The following is a 20,948-nucleotide window of genomic DNA, read 5'->3' on the forward strand; positions in this document are numbered from 1 at the left end:
TAATCTTTTGGTATCTTGGGTTTTAAGCTTACTAAGTCTAGCAGTCTTGGTCAATAAGGTTAGCTTTGGTAGCCAGTTTTTTATTAAACCTAACTTGTGAATATGAGCAAGAATCCCATGGTGAAATTGAAGTCGTTTTAGCAATCTTTATAACTCACTCAAAATGAGGCCAACATCTTATTGTTTGTCTTTCTTGCACGATTTAGATTTGGAACATTGACTTCAAAAGTGTAGAGAGAAAAGCATGGCATCCCCAACATAGGTAAGTAGCAATTCTAACATGCGTCTTATATCCTACATTCATTTTTTTTTAAATGCCAATAACCAGCACTAGCACTAGATCCCCAAATTTTACAGTTAATTAAAATGAAATTTAAACATAGACCTTTCTACACCCATGGTTGGTTGACAACACGCATAATCTTGTTATAATGGAATCTAATGTCTGCAATTTACCATATGAGCATTAACAATAATCCAGTAGGAGTGTTGTCCATCATTTAAGTGGTGATAACAATTTGCACCCCTGCAACAATTGTTGGTGCACACTGCAAATATCCAGGCTTTGGAGTATGTTGGAGAGTTGCAGTCACCACACTCCCAAAGGTTACCAATAATTAAAATGGTTGTCCCAAATAATGTATGGTGCAAATATCCAGGTTTTGGAGTATGTTGGAGAGTTGTAATCACTGCACTCTCAAAGGTTACCCATAATTAAAATGGCTGTCCCAAATAATGTATTTGACTCAGTCACAAGAAACAATGACACGAGACAGGGAAGACATGGAAATATGAGTGTTGAACACTAGAGATGATGACTCTAAAAACACGAAAGGGAGGAGATAGCTTATAAATACATTAATTTTAAAAAATTATATATATATATATATATATTAAAAAAATAACAAATTAATGAAATTGCATATACAAAAATGAAATATAGATATAAAGATTCAAATTTTGTTAGAATTTACAAACTAAAACATTTACATGATATACATTTAATCATACAACTAGTTAGGACTTAGTATTTAGTACTAGTAGTACTATATCAGAGATGACCAAATGACAAACACAAGAACTTAGAACCATAAACTATATAGTTTTCTTATTAAGTCATCAAAATCATAATGTATTACATAGAAACTGAGTAACTGCTACTATAGGTGGAAATGTCAATGGTAAAAACAAAATAGGGTAGATAATAGAACCATAGAGAAGAATCTTATAGCTTGACATTGTCAGTTCTCCTTATCCATGTCAAAATCATCAAAATCAGCATCAATGCCGTTGCTTTCTCCCTCCCCATCTTCTATGTCCAACCCAATCGGTGAATCTGCTGAGTGGAGATGACCCCTCGGGAGGATTACCCATCATCAAAAGTGACTGACTCTAGCACCTGTTCATTAAAATCCAAGTTGGCTAATGCCAACCCAACGCTCCTGTCCAAACCCATATCATCAGGAAACACATCCTACATAGTTGTTTTTCCCTTCAACCACTCCTCCCTCTGCCTTTTCGGAGCTCGGGGGTCACTTTTTGAGAAGACACATGTCCTAAAATCAAGACACATTTAGGGCACATATTGGACGCAAATTTGGCATATATCTGATAAGATTTTGGCACATGTCCTGATGTCCTGCGAATAAGACATAGTGCCAAACTCGTGTCCCATCAAATCTGTGTTCTAGATGTGGGATACGGGACACGTAGCCCCCTAGGGGTGTCTCCTGTGACTTAACCGTTTGATGGGCCAAACACAGTTGCCAACCTATGACAATGGTGGCAAAAAGTATTCTTTTTGCCTCCACTTCATTCAACACAAAACTCAAATCAAACAATTCCATCACCTTTATAATCCAATAAAATCTCTAGGACATGGCATCAATTTCTTGTGTTGTAAGTGACCTGTCTTCCACAAGGAATGTGTGCAACTGCTTATTGATTTCAATCCAGCTGCATCCAGGTGTCTTTTTAACTCCTCTGTCTTTCATCATTTTCCGTACCTTTTCACTGTCTTCCCACCTGCCAGCTGTAGCATACATGTTTGAAAGAAGTACATAGGGTGCAGCATTTTCAGGGTCCAGCTCAAAAATGTGTTCTGCGGCACTTTCTGCTAGCTCGATTTTGTTATGTATTTTGCAGGCACCAAGCAAAGATATCAAAATTTCCACGTCAGGTTTTATTGGCATTTTAATGATGAACGTCTGTGCTTCATCCAGACGCCCAGCACGGCAAAGGAGATCGACCATGCACCTATAGTGATCCATTGTAGGCGTGATGTGATAATCTTCACTTAAGCTATTGAAGTAATGATAGCCTTCCTCTACTAGACCTGCATGGCAACATGCAGACAAAACACAAACTAAGGTAACATGGTCTGGACTTATGCCAGAATATTTCATTTGCTCAAACAGTTCAAGGGCCTCCTTGCCATATGAATGAATGGCATATCCCGCAATCATCGTTGTCCAAGAGACAACATCTCGTTGATGCATTCTGTCAAATAATTTGTATGCCTTGTCTAACATCCCACATTTCGCATACATGTCTATAAGGGCATTTTCCACGATAAGATCGCATTCTAATCCACTTCTAATTATGTCTTCATGGATCTCCATACCATGTTCCAAAGCTGCCAAGTTGGCACAGACTGGAAGAATACTGCCAAAGGTTCTTGAGTTTGGCCTCACACCTGCCAAGTTCATTTGTTGAAAAAGATTCAGGGCGTCCTCTGCTCTTCCATTTTGTGCATACCCAGCAATCATTGCTGTCCAGGAGAAAACATCTCTTTGAGGCATTGCTTGAAAGAGCTTCAGGGCCTCATCCACATAGCCATTCTGCAGATATCCTGTGACTATTGTTGTCCATGAAACAACATCCCTGTGATGCATTTTGTCAAACAATTCACGCGCCTTCTGCATACTTCCACATTTTGCATACATGTCTATCAGAGAACTTAGCGCAATCACGTCAGAGTGAAATCCACTTGTAATTATTTTTTCATGGATTTCTGCGCCCTGTTTCAAAGCTACCAAGTTGGCACAAGCCGAGAGAACGCTAGCATATGTCCTTGAGCTTGCTTTTACACCTACCTGTTGCATTTGCTGGAAGAGTTTCAAGGCTTCCTCTCCCTGCCCATCCCGTGCATACACTGAAATCATTGCTGTCCAGGCGGGAGCATCTTGTCGGTCCATGGCGTCAAATATTTGGCGTGCCTTCTCTATGTTCCCACATTTTGCATACATGTTTACAAGGGCACTGGCAACAAATAAATCAAACTGATATCCATTTCTAACTATTTCATCATGGATTTTCGTGCCCTGTTCCAGAGCTTCCAAATTGGCAGAAGCAGAGACAACAATCGCGAAGGTTTTGGAATCTGGATTCACGCCTGCCAACCTCATTTGTTCAAAGAGGTCCAGTGCCTCCTCTTCCTCACCATTATGTGCATACCCTGCAATCATCGCTGTCCAGGAGATCACATCTGGTTTGGGCATTCTATCAAATACATTGCGTGCAAACTCTAAGCTACCACATTTGACATACATGTCTATGATGGCATTTGTCAAAAATGCATTGGATTCAAACCCACTTCTTATTATTTGCTCATGAATCTCCATGCCTTTTTCTACAGACGCCAAATTGGTGCATGCTGTAAGAACACCTGCAAAAGTGAAGTGATTGGGTTGAAGGCCTGCTCGTTGCATTTGGCAAAAGAGTACCAATACCTCTTCAGGAAATCCATGCTTTGAGTAACCCGAGATCATGACAGTCCATGAACACACATCGCGTTCAGTCATTTGGTCGAAAACTCTGCGAGCGTCCACTAAACTCCCACACTTGACATACATGTTCATTAGTGTATTCCCTAAGAATCTGTCCTCCATAAATCCTTTTTTATTCATATGGGCATGGATTGCTCTGCCCTCTGATAAAATATTCTTCTTAATGCAATCCTGCAATAAATGAATACAAGTAGACAAGTCTTGGTAGTTGTTTGCAATTTGTAAAATATTGCATGATGTTCTAACATCGTGGGGAAGCGTCGAGCGCGCATCACTATTTGGTTCAATAATGGCAGTACTAGCCACTCTACTTCGAAGATGAAACCCGTGTCCAACAGACAGAGCCATTATCATCTTCCTCTGGTTGTTTTTCTTGAATGGTTGTAACATTTCCACTGCCGATATTGCTGGGTTGTGTAGTGTAATTTAAGTCCGTAAATTCCATCTTCAGATTCAAGAATGGGTTAACAATATAAGCTCTGGAATCTCAGCATTGCCTTCTCTTAAGTTGCAGGATCTCAGTTGAAAACACGGGGCGTTTCTTCTCTCACCAGCATCTTCTGGAAATGCTTTTTTGTTATAAGATTGGGAGAGCTGCTCCAAAGATGGGATGGGAGGTTTAAAAAAAAAACTTCTCTCGGTTACAATTTTGGATATTATTTGTGAGAGGCTCCTTGTAGGGTGAAGGTTATTTAGTATAGTTTAATTTGAATATAGGTTTATCTTTAACCTTTTCCAATGAGAATACAATTTATAACTTAATATAAACTAAACATCACGACCCAATTAATTTAAATCTCATCGCTTTATAAAATTGTTTATATTAATTTAAACATATATTATTTACAATATCTTATTTCTAGCTATGTTATTTTTATATATTGATTTTTACTTTGTTTTTAAGCTTGTATCATCGTTTCTTTTTCTTTATCTGGTGTTGATCATAAATCACACTAGCTAGTTCTAAACGTATGGGTAAATATTTTGGTTTAAACGTATGGGTAAATATTTTGGTTTATGTTCATAAATCACATTAGTTAGTTGTAAACTCATGGGCAAATATTTTGGTTTATGTGATTTCTACATAAAGACTCTTCTTAAATTAAAAGTAATATAAATTTTTTTAAAATTTTCATAAAATTTAAAATTAAAATAAATAGAGGTAAGTTTGATTTTATAATTGCAAAGTTTAAATATTAATATTTTTTTATTTGTTATTGGAATTGGTGATATGAGTTTTAATGATATTTTAACAATTTAAAATTACAATTTTAACATTTTTTTAATCAGATTTTTAAATAAATTGATTAAAAATTTATTCAAAAAGATAAAAAAAAATTATTTCTCTAATATTTTTTTTTGTTTGATTAATAAAATTTTTAGCTTTATAAAAAAAAAAGAGAATATATATATATATATATATATAATGGATATTAAATGAATAAAGGGATTTTCTCTCACCAACTCATCTAAGAGAGAGGAGATTCTATCAAGGTTTATAGCTTGAGTTGTTGGGTGAGATTGTTTGTTCTCTTCTTTTCCCCGGGTTCAATTCTTATAAATGACATATTGTGTCTCCTTGTGATAAAGCTAGAAAGGTAAATGTGCCCCCTCACAAGCCAGAGCCTCTTGTTGCTAAATCATATGGTAAATGTAAGCCCAGCGTATCATGAGTTAAGGGTTTTGATGCCTATCAATGTTTACCAACCATTTAATTTATATGGTTTTGCTATTTTATAATGTAAAACACAATATACTCTCTCTTTAATAACACTTTAGCCAAAACTATCAATAATCTCTTTACGAATCAACTATTCATAATTTACATCATAAAAGCATATCCAAATGTCACACAATATTTATTAACATATTGAGTCATTAATAACTTAAGGAACCCATTGATTTACAAATACAATTAACTCTTATATATATATATATTAGGCTAGTGACACAACATATCCTTTCTTCTTAACATGGTTTGAGCTCAAAGAATAATGAACAAGTAGATACATTTGTAATGGATACCTATGTCATACTTTTGTAATTGTATAAATAAGATATACTACATACCATTAACTCAGTATCACTTATTCAGTTCCTTCTTTAAGCTTTTTCCCTAATGGTATAAATTGACACGATTAATGATTGATAGCTACTATTTATGCCATTATCATTGTATTGATCTCCATAGTACCTTTCTGTTGTAATAGTTAACATGGTTGTAACAAGTGATGTGAGGAGAGGCAATGTTGTTTGTAATGTTTATTTGTTCTTCATTAGGGGCAAATATTGCATCTTCTCGCAAATCTCTTTCACAAGGAGGTTTATTATTATACAAAATATGAAACTCATCAACAAGATGAAGATATTTTTGAAAGAGAAGTTATGAAATATCTTAAACCTCTTCTAAATTGTCCTTACAAATGGATTTATAATAGATATGAGGAGATTCAATCTTTATACATCTTTAAATTTTCATATTTCATTTATGTTTTCATTTCTCCCAATGATAGCTATGAAGGTTTTAACCCCGTACAAAAATTACCTGCATACGAATTCTAAAAACAGAAAATAAACAATAGTGAGAGCATAAAACATAAAATAGATATACACAGAGATTTCCCACTTGATCCCAAAACCGGGACTACCAGATTGATTTTTCATTATACTCCTTTCAATGTTACAATATATATATATATATATATATACATGTTGAAGCATCCATAAATCCCAATCCATTAACTCGGGATTAGAACATAATCGTAGTTCCCTTGACCGGATCTACAAAATACCATGGACAGAAAACCATCATGCCCAAAACCATGTGTGAAATCTATGCACAAAACCATAGGTAGGTTTGCCCACCCAATATAGGGTCCAAAAAAAATGTCCCAGGGCGCAACATACAGAGGGGACTACCGCCCCCCCATGATCCCCTCCCTTTTGCGCGTGGGGTAGTTGTGGAAAGAATATAACACACACCCAACATTATCCCACTTGTTTTCTTTCCACAGGAGAGCTTAGTCATTTAGCCAGCCCTGCAACGCCTATTGTTTTTCTACACCAAGAGAACTTCTTAGTGCTCACAAACTTTGTCAATGCATCTGTAGGATTCTTTAAAGTGTCCACCTATACCAGCAACACCTTTTTGTCCTCAACCATATCCCTCACAAAGTGATACTAAACATCAATGTGCTTTGTCTTTGAATGATAAGCAGGGTTATTTACAAAGAAAATTTCACTTTGGCTGTCACAGTCTATCCTTATAGCTCGTTGTACTAACCCCATACTTGAACATAATCTCTGCAACCAAAATGCTTCCTTGCTTGCATGAGTGGCTATCATGTATTCTACCTCTGTAGTTGAAAGGGCCACTACAGACTGTCTCTTACTCATCCAATTGGTTGCACCTCCAAATAGGTAAAACACATACCCACTTGTAGATCTTTTCTGATCCAGATCTTCAGCCCAGTCTGCATCAACAAAGCCACGAATGTCCAAAAATCTATCCAATCTTGGTCTTCCTTGATAGCACAAACCATAATCACTAGTTCCACACAAATATCTGAAAACCCGCTTCACTGTTGTCCAATGCTCCTTCCCTAGTTTTGACATAAACCTGCTCAATACTCCCACTGCATGTGCAATGTTTAGTCTAGTATAGACCATTGCATACATCAGGCTGCTGACTGCACTTGCATATGGAACATGGGACATGTCCTCTTCCTCTTCTTGTGTCTTGGAACACTGTTCAACAAATAACTTTACACCTACAGGAATAGGAACCTTCACCTGTTTACTATCCTATATATTAAACCTCTGCAATATTATCTTGACATACTTCCTCTAGTTTAACCAGAGCTTCCTCTTTTCCCGATCTCGTTTAATTTCCATGCCCAAAATATAGTTCGTAGCATCAAAATCTTTCATGTCAGATTTGGAAGACAATTGGGTCTTCAATTCCTCAATAATTTCTTTGTTATTTCCAATCAACAACATATCACCCACATACAAGACCAAATAAATAACATGGTCACCAATTAATTTAAAATACACATAGTGATATGCCTTGCTTTTGGTGAAGCCAAGTTCCCGTATATATGTATCAATTTTTTTATACCACATCCTTGGTGATTGTTTTAACCCATATAGAGACTTTTTTAAACTACATACCGGGTATTTCTTACCCTTCACTGCAAAGCCTTCAAGTTGCTTCATGTAGATCTCTTCTTCCAGATCCCCATGAATAAATGTTGTCTTCACATCCATTTGTTCTACCTCAAAATCAAAAGCAACAACAACAGATAAAATTTATCTAATAGAAGCTATCTTGGCAATAGGAGAAAAAATATCACCAAAATCAATTCCCGACACTTGGGAATAACCTTTTGCTGCCAACCAAGCTTTGTATTTCTTCACCTTTCCCTTTGCATTCATCTTCTTCTTAAACACTCATTTGCTTCCAATGGGTTTCCTTCCATCGGGTAACTCCACCAGATCCCAAGCCTTATTTTTGTGCAAAGATTCCATTTCATCAACCATGGCCTCTTTCCAAAGTTTTCCATCCTCTGAATCTAGCCTCTCTGATAGTTCTGGGATCATCATCAGTAACAGATAAAGAAAAATTTGAGCAGAAAGCAGATGGACTATACCTTTTTGGCTGCCTTCTTTCTCGAACTGATCTTCTTAGAGCTCGAATTCGTGGCTCCTCATCTCCTGATTCTTCTTCTGTTGTAGAGTTTGATTCTTCCTCCTTTAACTCAAACTCTATCTTCTCAGGTTCCTTTGGTAGGACTTCATATTTAATAACATCTTTCACCTCTCTAAACACCACATTGCCGCTATACACAACCTTCTTTGTTTCTGGGTTCCAAAGCTTATATCCTTTTAAACCATCCTTATATCCAATAAAGATGCACATTTCAGAGTTACTATCCAACTTGGTTTTTTTCTCCTTTGGAACATGCACATATGCATCACATCCAAATACCCTCAGATGTGAAAGAGAGCGTTTCTTACCAGTACATACCTCTTGTGGAGTCTTGTCCTCCAATGTTGATGAAGGTGATTTGTTGACTAGCTAACATGCAGTCTCCACCGCCTCTGCCCAGAATTCTTGTCCTAACTTAGCACCACTAAGCATGCTTCTTTCCTTTTCCATCAATGTCATGTTCATTCTTTCTGCAACTCCATTTTTCTGAGGTGTGCATGGAGTAGTCTTTTGTCGTGCTATACCACACTTCTTACAGAACTCTTCAAATTCCTTCTTGCAAAAGTCTCCACTGTTATCTGTCCTCAACACCTTTATCTTCTTCTCTGTCTGGTTTTCCACCAGAGCCTTAAATTCTTTAAACCTGTTAAAGACTTCATATTTCTTCCTAAGGAAATATATCCATGTATTCCTTGAGAAGTCATCTATAAACGATACATAGTACACAGACTTACCTAGTGATGTAACTGACACAGGTCCAAACACATCATTGTGCACAAGATCTAATATCTGTTTCGCCCTCTTAGCACCAGAGTGGAAACTCACTCGATTCTACTTCCCATATACACAATTTTCACAGAAATCAAAATCCAGAGAGAAATTAGACATACCTTTGCATACCATTACCATGAAGTATTTGAAGGCCCTTCTCTCCAATATGTCCAAGCCTTTGTTGCCATAGCATGGTCTTTTCTCCAGAGACCACTAGATTTTCTGCTCCATTAGCAGGAACCACAGAACTGTTGCACCCATCAATAACAGTGCTACCTTGAAGCTTGTATAGAGTTCCAATCTGAACTCCCCACATCAATACTAGTGCTCCCTGAACCATCTTGCAGGTATCTTTCTCGAACACTATTTTTACACCTGCATCATCCAGCTTGCTTACAGAAATCAAATTTTTGGCCAATACAGGAATATGCAGAACACCCTGAAGTGTTCTAATCCTTCCACCTTGCAACTTCAACTTGAATTTTCTGCATTCGACAATTCTAGCCTTCCTATCATTCCCTAAGAAGACATCACCACTATCATCTTTATCATACTTGCAGAACCACTCCATGTGAGTAGTGAAGTGAAAGGATGCACTTGATTCAATTAACCGTGCCTCGTGATCTACATGTGTACTTGAAGAAGAAGCCAAGTACACATCCCCACCTTCATCTGAGGTGGTTTTCGCCTCTGCAGAAGGAGCATCATTAGAACCCTTTCCTTTCTCAGGAGCTTTAGATCTATAGCCATTTTTGAAGTGCCCTTCCTTTCCACATTTCCAGCACACCTTTACAGGTTTTCCTAGATATTTAGATCTCCCTCTAGATTTAGATCTCCCACTCGAGGACTTATTTTTTTTTCTATTCTAGGACCTTCCTCGTACAAACAAGGCATCACCATTCTGGCCCTCCATATTTTTCCATCTCATCTCCTCCGATAGCAAGGATAAGACTATTTCATAAAACTACAAGGCAGTTACATTGCTAGCTATTGCAACAATCAAACTATCCCACGAATCTGGTAGAGAACACAACAAATTGATGCACATATCTTCATCTGGAATTTTAATATCAATGGATAACAATTGGCTTACCACAGTATTAAAGGCATTCAGATGCTCTATCGCCGAGTCTCCATCCTTCATCCTTAGGTTGTATAGCTTTTTCCGCAGGAACAGTTTATTCACCAGAGACTTAGATTGGTACAAAGTCCCTACCTTGTCCCACAAATCCTTCGCTGAAGCTTCCCCTGAGACATTCAACAATATTGAATCTGAGACACACAACTATATTGTGTTATTTACCTTCTGATCCAACCGCCTAGTCTTTAGTTGACATTTCCATTGGTCTAGTACCCGGATCTACCGCGTTCCGCTGATATTTATCCACGAGAAGATCCTCCATCTTGAGTTTCAACAACTCAAAACTCTGACCATTAAATTTCACGGTCTATATCTTTCCACTGCTCGCCATCTTCTTTCACGACAAGAATCGATCCCGTAGATCTCCCACTGAACAAGGTCTACCACAGGCCCAATCAAAACCCTTCAACAACAAAGGCGTCCCCGTGAAGCTGAAACAACTCTGATACCAAATGAAGGTTTTAACCCCATATAGAAATTACTTGCATACGAATTCTAAAAATAGAAAATAAACAATAGCAAGAGCATAAAACATAAAATAGATATACACAAAAATTTTCCCCTGGATCCAAAAATCGGGACTATCGGATTGATTTTTCATTATATTCCTTTCAATGTTACAATACACACACACACACACACACACACATATATATATATATGTTGAAGCATCCATAAACCCCAATCCATTACCTTGGATTAGAACATAACTGTAGTTCCCTTGACGGGATCTACAAAATACCGTGGACAGAAAACCATCATGCCCAAAACCATGTGCGAAATCCATGCACAAAACCATAGATAGGTCTGCCCACCTAATATAGAGTCCAAAAAATTCCCGGGGCTACACCCGATGCAACATACGGGGGGGCTACTGCCCCCCCTATGACCTCCCCCCTTCCACGCGTGGGGTAGTCGTGGAAAGAGTATAACACACACCCAACAAGCTACAAGCATTGGTATCATAGTTTTGAGCAAGGTTGCAAGTCTCTTTCTACTTATAGAAGACTTATATCCTTTGGGTACACATATGTTTTCATAAATCCTCTTTAATGTTTAATTTGGATTTTTCTTCTTTTGCTCATTGAACTTTGTGGCTCAACTCTTTAGTCATACTCATTCAAATTAAAATAGTTATAGCTTTTTCATTATAAATTGAAATTAAACATACTATATATTGTTTTTAATGTAAGATATATTGTACAATAACAAAATTAAACTTAAATACTAAGTACAATAATAAGACTAATTTTAAAATTATAATGCTAATCTAATAAATACCTTTTAAAATTGGAAACTAGGGCCAAACTCCATGTGGGTCATCTTATTTATGGCAGTTGCTATTTTTCTTGGATTCCTCTCATCGAGAGGTGTAGGATTGATCTAAACATCATCTGATTCTGACAAGTATTCATGGAGATATGAATTTATTTGTGTTATGGGACAATTCGTCAAGGTTGGCCAACAACCAAATTGCCCGCACTTGTGCTCAAACTTTTAGTATAAATAGAGGTGCCTTGAAGGTCATTTGTGCACACACTTCTTGTGATCTCTTCCTCTCCACTTGTCTTTGGTTTTGGTGGGAGGAGAGATCCTAAGAAGACAATGCTGCCCTAATGGAGATGATGCCCTAAAACGTAGTCATGAAGATGATTCCCTAAAACGCAGTCATGAAGATGATGCCCTAAAACGAAGTCATGGAGATGATGCCTTAAAATGCAGTCATGAAGATGATGCCCTAAACTTAGTCATGGAAATGAAGGTAGAATTCCCTAGCTGCAGCTAGAAGAGGAATTGAAGACAATGTGGTAAGGTCACTTTAGGATAGCGTGGAGAGCCTAGATTAGAGGCCAAGTTGTTGTGGGAGTGCAGATTAGTTTGAGGGTTGTTTGAGGGTGCAAACATGCCCGAGAACAGGGCTATCTCAAGGATCAAAGAGATGGAAGTTAGGTCGAGTTGAGGAGGCTCCTCGCAAGCCGATCTTGAAGGCATTTCAAGAGAACTGAGATGTTGTAGTAAAGGTAGCTAGGGCACTTCTGTTGAGCCGCAAAAGAGAGGCTACTTCTGCATGGGAAAAGAGGTTGCATGGAGCCTTTTAGGAGCTGTGTGTAGGGTTGTTGCTTCAGCTAGGAGGCCGAGTATCTTCAGGAGCCTAATCAAGGTTGTTTGGATAGCAATCGAGGTAAGGAGAACTGGTTTTGGGGTGAGTTGTAGATGACAACTGAACTATGATAGGATGCAGGCCTAATCACCTCAGAACAAGGGCAGCGTGGATAGGTTTGGGGCAGATTTGTGCCCAGAACAACAGCACGGTTGAAGAGAAGTCTCCCTTGCCTAGGCCACAGATTATAAGGGTTGTTTGATGAATATTGTTGCAAAAAACATAATGCCCTAATCAATCACTGTAATCTAGTAGGCTGTTCGAAGACATTGACATTTCTATGTGCTAGGCCTTAGGCCATAGCACCATAGCTAGCCACCTTGATAACTTATGATGAATGTTGTAAGTAGACAACATTGTATATGACAACAGTATGCATAGTGCAACACACTGTACAAAGTAGCATGATGTAAAGATAAGATATAGCTTGATGGGCACAGTGAGGCACAATATGAGGTAGCACTGGTGGGTGCAACATGATGATAAGATACAACTTGATGATGCAGCACAAGGAGGTGCAGCATGATGATAAGGTGCAACAATATGATGTGTGCAACATGGTAATGAGGTACAACATGATGATTGGGTGCAGCACAGTGAGGAGCATCATGGTGATGGAGTCACCTTGGATCAGTGGAAGCAGTATGCCTTCTACTCAGCTCAGATCAACTACCTCATATGCTATCTTCTTAGAGAATATCTATGCTCTTATTTAGATAAGTCGATATGTTGACTTCTGATGTATATGTACTATCTCTCTCTATGCTGAACTACTGAAGAACATATAAGAAGAATTGATCAAGGGTTTCCCCACATTGGGTTTTGTCCTTGGCTAGCGCCACATCTTGTGTCCTCTTGTCTTGGCTTGTCTTCTACGATTTACATTCATGTTCTATCTGCAATTTACTATTATGATAATGTGATTTCTAATCTAGAAAATATATTAATCTAATTGGAAAAATTGAAATAAATTTCTCTAAGCATAGAACATACCTAAAATTAACATGGGATCAGAGTTGAGGTGAAGGCAAAGCCTAAGCAAGAATGAAAGATCAATCACCGAAGACAGTTGGAAAGGAAAAAAAGGCTCAATGGGTTCCTCATCCCTCTTCAAATTCACCAAGGGTGAAGTCGAAGCAGAGAATATTATCCGAGTGGCGCAGCGGAAGCTTCTGATGGTCTACCTAAAGATCACTTCAATGGGAAGTCTGGATCTAAGGGTGGAAGGAAAGGCATATTCCTTGCTTGCAATAAGTTTGGCCATTATGCGAAGGAGTGTCTGAATGGTAAAGACACATCACTTGATGATGATAACATCATTCCAGGGACATCTTAAATGATCGAAGGAATGACATGTAATGCAGTTCATCAAGGAAATCACTGTCTCTTCAAAGAAAACAAGGAACTCTAGGTATGAAGACTCAAATGTTGTTTCTAATAAAGGAATATTATCTTATATTCACCCTCTCCACTACTTCTCCTCCAGACTCTTTGGGAATCTGGCTTCTTGATTATAGTGCATCAAGGCACTTCATCAGATAGAAGGGTGCTCTCTCTAATTTGGTAGAGATGGAAACAAACGTGAGATTATACTTGGAGTCAATGCCACCTATCCTAGAAAGGGTGTAGGGAATGCTACCCTTCAATTGAATGAGGGTAACACAATTCATTTACAAGAAGTTCTTTGTGTACTTGATCTTATGAAGAACCTGGTGTCCATTTTGGCAATGGAAGTCAAAGGTTTCAAGGTGGCATTCATCGATGGAAAGGTACGTGTTTGAAAATGGAATTTTCAAAGATGCTTTTATTTTTGAGTTCATGATTGAAAATTTGTATCAAGTTGCAGGAAGTGCATTGGGGACCATGTCTGTTGACACATCTCTCTATAACACCGAAGGTCTGCTTATTATGGGACCCTACCCAATGTGAGTCAAATGGTGATAGGGATTCCTGAATTCAAGCATGAAGGTACATGTCTGAGATGTACCGAAAGAAAATCTTACAAGGGGACCATTCCCCTCATGTAGCAATTCCATAGGTTTGGAACAACCCAAGGGATTTGAGATTCATGATCATGAATCTCATGTATGCAGGTTGAAGAAAGCTCTCTATGTTTTAGAGCTAACACCTTGAGCTTGATATGAGAGGATTGATCGCTGTCTGATGAGGTTGAGATTCACTAGGAGTGAAGTCGATCCAAACCATTGCTCGAAGGTTGTGGATGATAGACCTCTCATACTGGCACCTTATGAGGATGACCTCTTTCTGACAGGTGCATACCCTCTCATTTGCAAAAGTAAGAGGCATTTGGATTCCGGATTTGGAATGGTAAACTGCAAGCCCATGACTACTTTGATGGATCTTAACTTTCATAAGTTATGTGGTAGTTTCATAAACTCATACTAGCATTGATGTTCTTGGTGAACTCTCGTCCGAATATATGTTTTGCAGTTAGCATGTTGAGCTCATATATGGTTGATCCTCAATGGATTGGTGCCAAGAATCTTTTGAGATATCTTCGGGGCACAATATCTCATGGATTTAGATACATTTCTGAAAATGTGAAGTTGCATGACTATTTGAATGTTGACTGGGCAGGCAGTGTGGAGGATTACAAGAGCACTTCTAGGTGTCGTTTCTCTTTGGGTTCTGCTACGATATCCTAGATGAGCAAGAAGTAGAAGTCAGTTGCTTTGATCACCACTGAGACCGAATACATAGCTATGAGTGTGACCTCTTGTGAAGTTGTCTAGTTGTGGAATCTCTTAAGTGAGCTGTTTGGACACATATTGGATATTATCGCGATCTCCTGTGTCAACTAGAGGGGGATTCGATTGTTGAGGAATCTCGTGTTCTATGATCGCTCCAAGCATATAGACATCAGGTACCACTTTATCTGGGATATGGTACATCGACAAGCAAGAAGGCTCCATCGCATTGGGACTGATGTGCAGGTCGCTGATATTCTATCAAAGCCCCTGAGAAAGGTCAAATTTGTGACTTTCCGAGAACGACTAGGAGTTGTGGAGAGACTCTCTCCTAAGGGTCCTATATGATATGGACATTGATCTCTAGGAGCTCCAAGGGGCTTGGGGGTACATCGTGGAGTGATAAGAAACCATAGGGTGAGTCGTTCAACCTTCCCCCAGTGGTTTGCCACGTAGGCAGGATGAGTGGTTCATCCTTCTCCTGCCGAGACACAATCATAGGGTGAGTGGTTCAGCCTTCCCCAAGTGATTTGTTGTGTACAAGGTGAGTGGTTCATCCTTCCCCTGGGATACCCCTTGCGACATGGAGGCAGGATGAGTGGTTCATCCTTCTCCTGCTGAGACATCCTACCCATGCAGTCTGGGACTCATGGGAAGTACCTCTCATCTGGCCAATGAGTAGGGAAATGAGGATAGGGACCATAGTAGTACCGATGGACGCATCGTGTTACTATCGTACTCCCTATGCTAGGATGATATTGATCTGGGATCAATGAAACTGACTTCGGGTTAGTATGAGTGGTTTGAGACACTCTCTTTTGGAACTGACTTCGGATCAGTAAGAGTGATATAACTCACTCTCTTTCGATATTGATATGAGATCAATGAAACTGACTTCGGGTCAGTAAGAGTGATATAATTCACTCTCTTTTGATATTGATTTGGCATTAATGAAACTGACTTCGGGTCAGTAAGAGTGATATAAATCACTCTCTTTTGATATTGATCTGGGATCAATGAAACTAGCTTCCGGTCAGTAAGAGTGATATAACTCACTCTCTTTTGGAATTGATCTGGGATCAGTACGAGTGGTATGATACACTCTCTTTGGAACTGATTTTGGATCAGTAAGAGTGGTATGAGACACTCTCTTCATATGGGACTGACTTCGGGTCAGTAGAGAATGGTATGAGACATTCTTGATCAATTCTTCTCCTTCATGGTTCAGCAGAGCAGAGTAGTGCAGGGCACTGATGGTAGAGATAGTACAGTCTGGCGGATGGATCAGCGGATGGAGTTCTCCCTAGTTGAGAGGGAGTGTTAAAATTGGCAACTATGGACAAACTCCATGTGGGTCATCTTATTTATGACAGATGGCATTTTTATTGGATTCCTCTCGTCAAGAGGTGTAGGATTGATCTAAAGATCCTCTGATTCCGACAAGTATTCATGGAGATATGAATTTATTTGTGTTATGGGACAATTTGTCAAGGTCGGCCAGCAACCAAATTGCCCCCACTTGTGCTCAACGTTTTAGTATAAATAGAGGTGCCTTGAAGGTCATTTGTACACACACTTCTTGTGATCTCTTCCTCTCCACTTGTCTTCAGTTTTGGTGGGAGGAGAGATCCTAAGAAGAAAGTGCTGCCCTAATGGAGATGATGCCCTAAAATGCAGTCATGAAGATGATGCCCTAAAACGTAGTCATGGAGATGATGCCCTAAAATGCAGTCGTGAAGATGATGCCCTAAATGAAATCATGGAAATGAAGGCAGAATGCCCTAGCCACATCTAGAAGAGGAATTGAAGACAACGTGCTCATGTCACTTCAGGACAACATGGAGAGCCTAAATTAGAGCTTGAGTTGCTGTGGGAGTGCATATTAGATTGAGGCCTATTTCAGGGTGCAAACAGGCCCAATAACAGGGTTGTCTCAAGGATCAAAGAGCTGGAGGTTAGGTCAAGTTGAGGAGGCTCCTCGCAGGCCTATCTTGAAGGAATTTCAAGAGCACCGAGATGTTGGAGTAAAGGCAGCGAGGGCACTTATGTTGAGCCACAAAAGAGAGGCTACTTTTTGCATGGTAAAATAGGCTGCGTGGAGCCTTTTAGGAGCTATGTGTAGGGCTTTTGCTTCAGCTAGGAGGCCAAGTATCTTTAGGAGCCTAATCAAGGTTGTTTGGAGAACAATCGAGGTAAGGAGAACTGGTTTTAGGGTGAGTTGTAGATGACAACTGAACTGTTGGAGGCCGTAGGCCTAATCGCCTCAGAACAAGGGCAGCGTGGATCGGTTTGGGGTAGATTTGTGCCCAGAACAACAACATAGTTGAAGAGAAGTCTCCCTTGCCTAGGCCGCAAATTATAAGGGTTTTTTTGATGAATCTTGTTGCAGCAAACATAATTCCCTAATCAGTCACTGTAATCTAATACGATGTTCGAAGACATTGGCATTGCGATGTGCTAGGCCTCATGCCATAGCACCATAGCTAGCCACCTTAATGACTTATGATGAATGTTGTAAGTAGAAAACATTGTATATGACAACAGTATGCATATTGTAGCCCACTGTACAAAGCAGCATGATGTAAAGATAAGATACAGCATGATGGGCACAATGAAGCACAGTATGAGGCAGCACTGGTGGGTGCAACATGATGATAAGGTACAACTTGATGATGCAGCACAGGGAGGTGTAGCAGTATGATGTATGCAACATGGTAATGAGGTCCAACATGATGATTGGGTGCAACACAGTGAGGAGTAGCATGGTGATGGAGTCACCTTGGATTAGTGGAAGCAATATGCCTTCTACTCAGCTTAGATCATCTACCTCATGTGCTATCTCCTTAGAGAAGATCTCTGCTCTTATTTAGATAAGTCAATATGTTGACTTCTGATGTATATGTACTATCTCTCTCTTTGCTGAACTATTGAAAAATATATAAGAATAATTGATCAAGGGTTTCCCCACATTGGGGTTTGTCCCTGGCTAGCGCCACATCTTGTGTCCTCTTGTCTTGGCTTGTCTTCTACGATTTATGTTTATGTTCTATCTGAAATTTACTATTGCGCTGATGTGATTGCTAATCTGGAAAATATATTGAGCTAATTGGAAAAATTGAAATAAATTGCTCTAAGCATAGAACATACCTAAAATTAACAATACCTCAATAATGTATCCACATTTGTAGCATAAATTTCCAAACATGAGCATATTCTCAACCTTCTAATCTTAATCGTATGACCTTTGGTTTGAGTAATATTTTTGGAACCAATTTAATTTTCAAGTAAAATCCATATTTACAATTTTTGTAATGAAGATTATTTTACAAATTGCTCTGAATATGTCATGTTATTCATTATATAAATTCTCCATTCATAAGCCATATTCTCACATTTATAACACTTTCCCTAGCCATTATACCACTAACTTATGTTAAATGTACCTCTTCTACCTTGTGGTTAATTATGATGGATTTCTTATCTTTTTAATGGTTAAATGTGTTTTTAACATGATTTTATCAATGACAGATTACTAATGTGATTATATGGCCAAGAAGCATGTTCAAAGATGAAAATTTATGTGTATGTACCATTTCAATTCTGATTTGATAATTTGGTACTAGTTTCTTCACCTGCACTCAATCCTGCACCTGTACGAATGAAGACAAAAAAGTCAAAATAATAAAATATGTTTTTCTTTTCCATAACATGGTAAATTAGGTGCCACATGGGCCTAATATGTTGGTACATGCATTGAAATATACCCATTGTTTGGTAAATTTAGAGTGTCCTAAATTGCTATATTAATTGTCAATCCGGGAGTCGTAAACTGTTGAAGTGTGGCGCACTATATGTGCAAGATAACCTATTTCTTACTTTTTGTCGTTTTTGATTTTTTTATTTTGTTTTGGGGGTTTTTATCTTCGTTTATCTCCTAATGTGAAATGGAAATTCTAAAAGACAAGTATGGATATAAATGTTCAAGGCAATTATGTCCTTTATAATGGTTTCCAAAACTTCAAACTTTAGAAGGTCTTAGAACATGCTAATGATGAAATTAATTCCTAAAAGAAAATGAAAATGTGCCACTATTCTAATCAAACAAACAGTGAACTATTGATCATGAAACCATTATCCCTGCTGCTGTCTAAATACAAAAGAAATGAATTAAGCTACTGTACTCAAAGAAATCCAAAAAAATTGCAAGTAAAGTAAAGCTAAAATCAAATTACATCAATTCATATTCTGACCCCTCGCCAGTTAGTCTCGCTATGGCTTTCGGAGGTAATCATCAACAACTTGAGCAATTTGATATCTAATTGCAGAAAAGTAAACTTAAAATCAAATCACATCAATTCATAGTCTGACCCCTCGCCAGTTAGTCTCGCTATGGCTTTCGGAGGTAATCATCAACAACTTGAGCAATCTGATATCTAATTGCAGAAAAATAAAACTAATATCAAATTACACACTCATACTTCAATCCCTCGCCATTAGTCTCGCTATGGCTTTTAGAGGTAACTGACAATGATATGAGCAATTTAATATCTAAGCTAACTAATAAAGCCAATGAACAAAACTGAAATAAACAAAACAGAACTGGAATTAAAAGCTAAGAAAAGTAAGTTAGCAGAAAGACTGATTCCATGTCATTAGTCATTGTGAAAATTATATGCAAATGCCCGGGCTGCCTACTGTAATCTGGAACATACACACTAATCAACGTTAACAGCAATGTAAAGCATGTAAAATTATGAACAAGAATGAAACGTTAGTACCATAGTAAATGAAATATACATAAGTGAATAACTATGGCATAATAAACATAAAGAAACACAGCATGAAACTGTACAACAAATAAGAAACAAAACCTCGGCGTGTGCAGGGGCCCTCTGCACAACCTCGGGCAACAGCTATCAATCAAGAATTATGCTCAGAAACAGAGTCTTCTCATATATTTCAGAACGCAGTCACAACAACGAAACTAGTGTCACGGCACAGTGGGCTTTTTAACAGCAAAATTACATTCCAAAAGACTAACTCCTATGCGTATAGGAACGCATTATTTATAACAAAAGGCTACATAACTGTTTTCCTATAAACTACGCTGACAGAGGACACGTGAACGACAACGTCCATGGATCTAGCATCATGGCTGCCGAGATGATGCAATCTATTGAAAGCGGCTTGTTGGATTTACATCGTGGGCAGCCTACAGGTGTCATCGTGCCTCCAGAAATCTAGAAACGGCCACGAAAATCTTTCACGTGCTTGGAAACAGAGTCCTATTGCCGTAGGACTCTTCTGTTTGACCACCGCTTGACCACCATTGACCACGGCCTCCTCTGATGAATCTGACTGAGCCAATAGGACTCGGTCCATGTCCAAGTCATTTCCAACTTGCCCATGTGGCTCGATCTGCCTGAAGACATCTGTAATGTAGACTTTAACAAAAACAGTTGCGGAAAGTTGAAGCAGCTACAGAATCTTGTCAATGAGCAAAAATCTAGTTCAAACAGCAAACACATAACATAGTTAAAAACCACTTTAAGTGCTCTTTTATGATTAATATGCAATGATGCTGATAGCTTAGGAGGTCCAGGTGAATGGAAAAAGTCTAGGAAGGTGTATAGGAAAGATGCAAGTTCAGGGCTCAACACCCATATCA

The 20,948-nt window shown here is 38.5% G+C and overlaps 1 pseudogene; it reads right to left on the reverse strand.

Annotated features, from left to right (window-relative positions):
* Positions 1-1,082: 1,082 nt before the first annotated feature.
* Positions 1,083-4,430, reverse strand: LOC149259481 (pentatricopeptide repeat-containing protein At3g16610 pseudogene; annotated as a pseudogene).
* Positions 4,431-20,948: the final 16,518 nt, after the last annotated feature.

Source organism: Pinus tabuliformis, chromosome 6 (assembly GCF_031772625.1).
Source record: "Pinus tabuliformis cultivar Carrire ecotype Pingquan chromosome 6, CPIR1, whole genome shotgun sequence".
Classification (NCBI taxonomy): Eukaryota; Viridiplantae; Streptophyta; class Pinopsida; order Pinales; family Pinaceae; genus Pinus; species Pinus tabuliformis.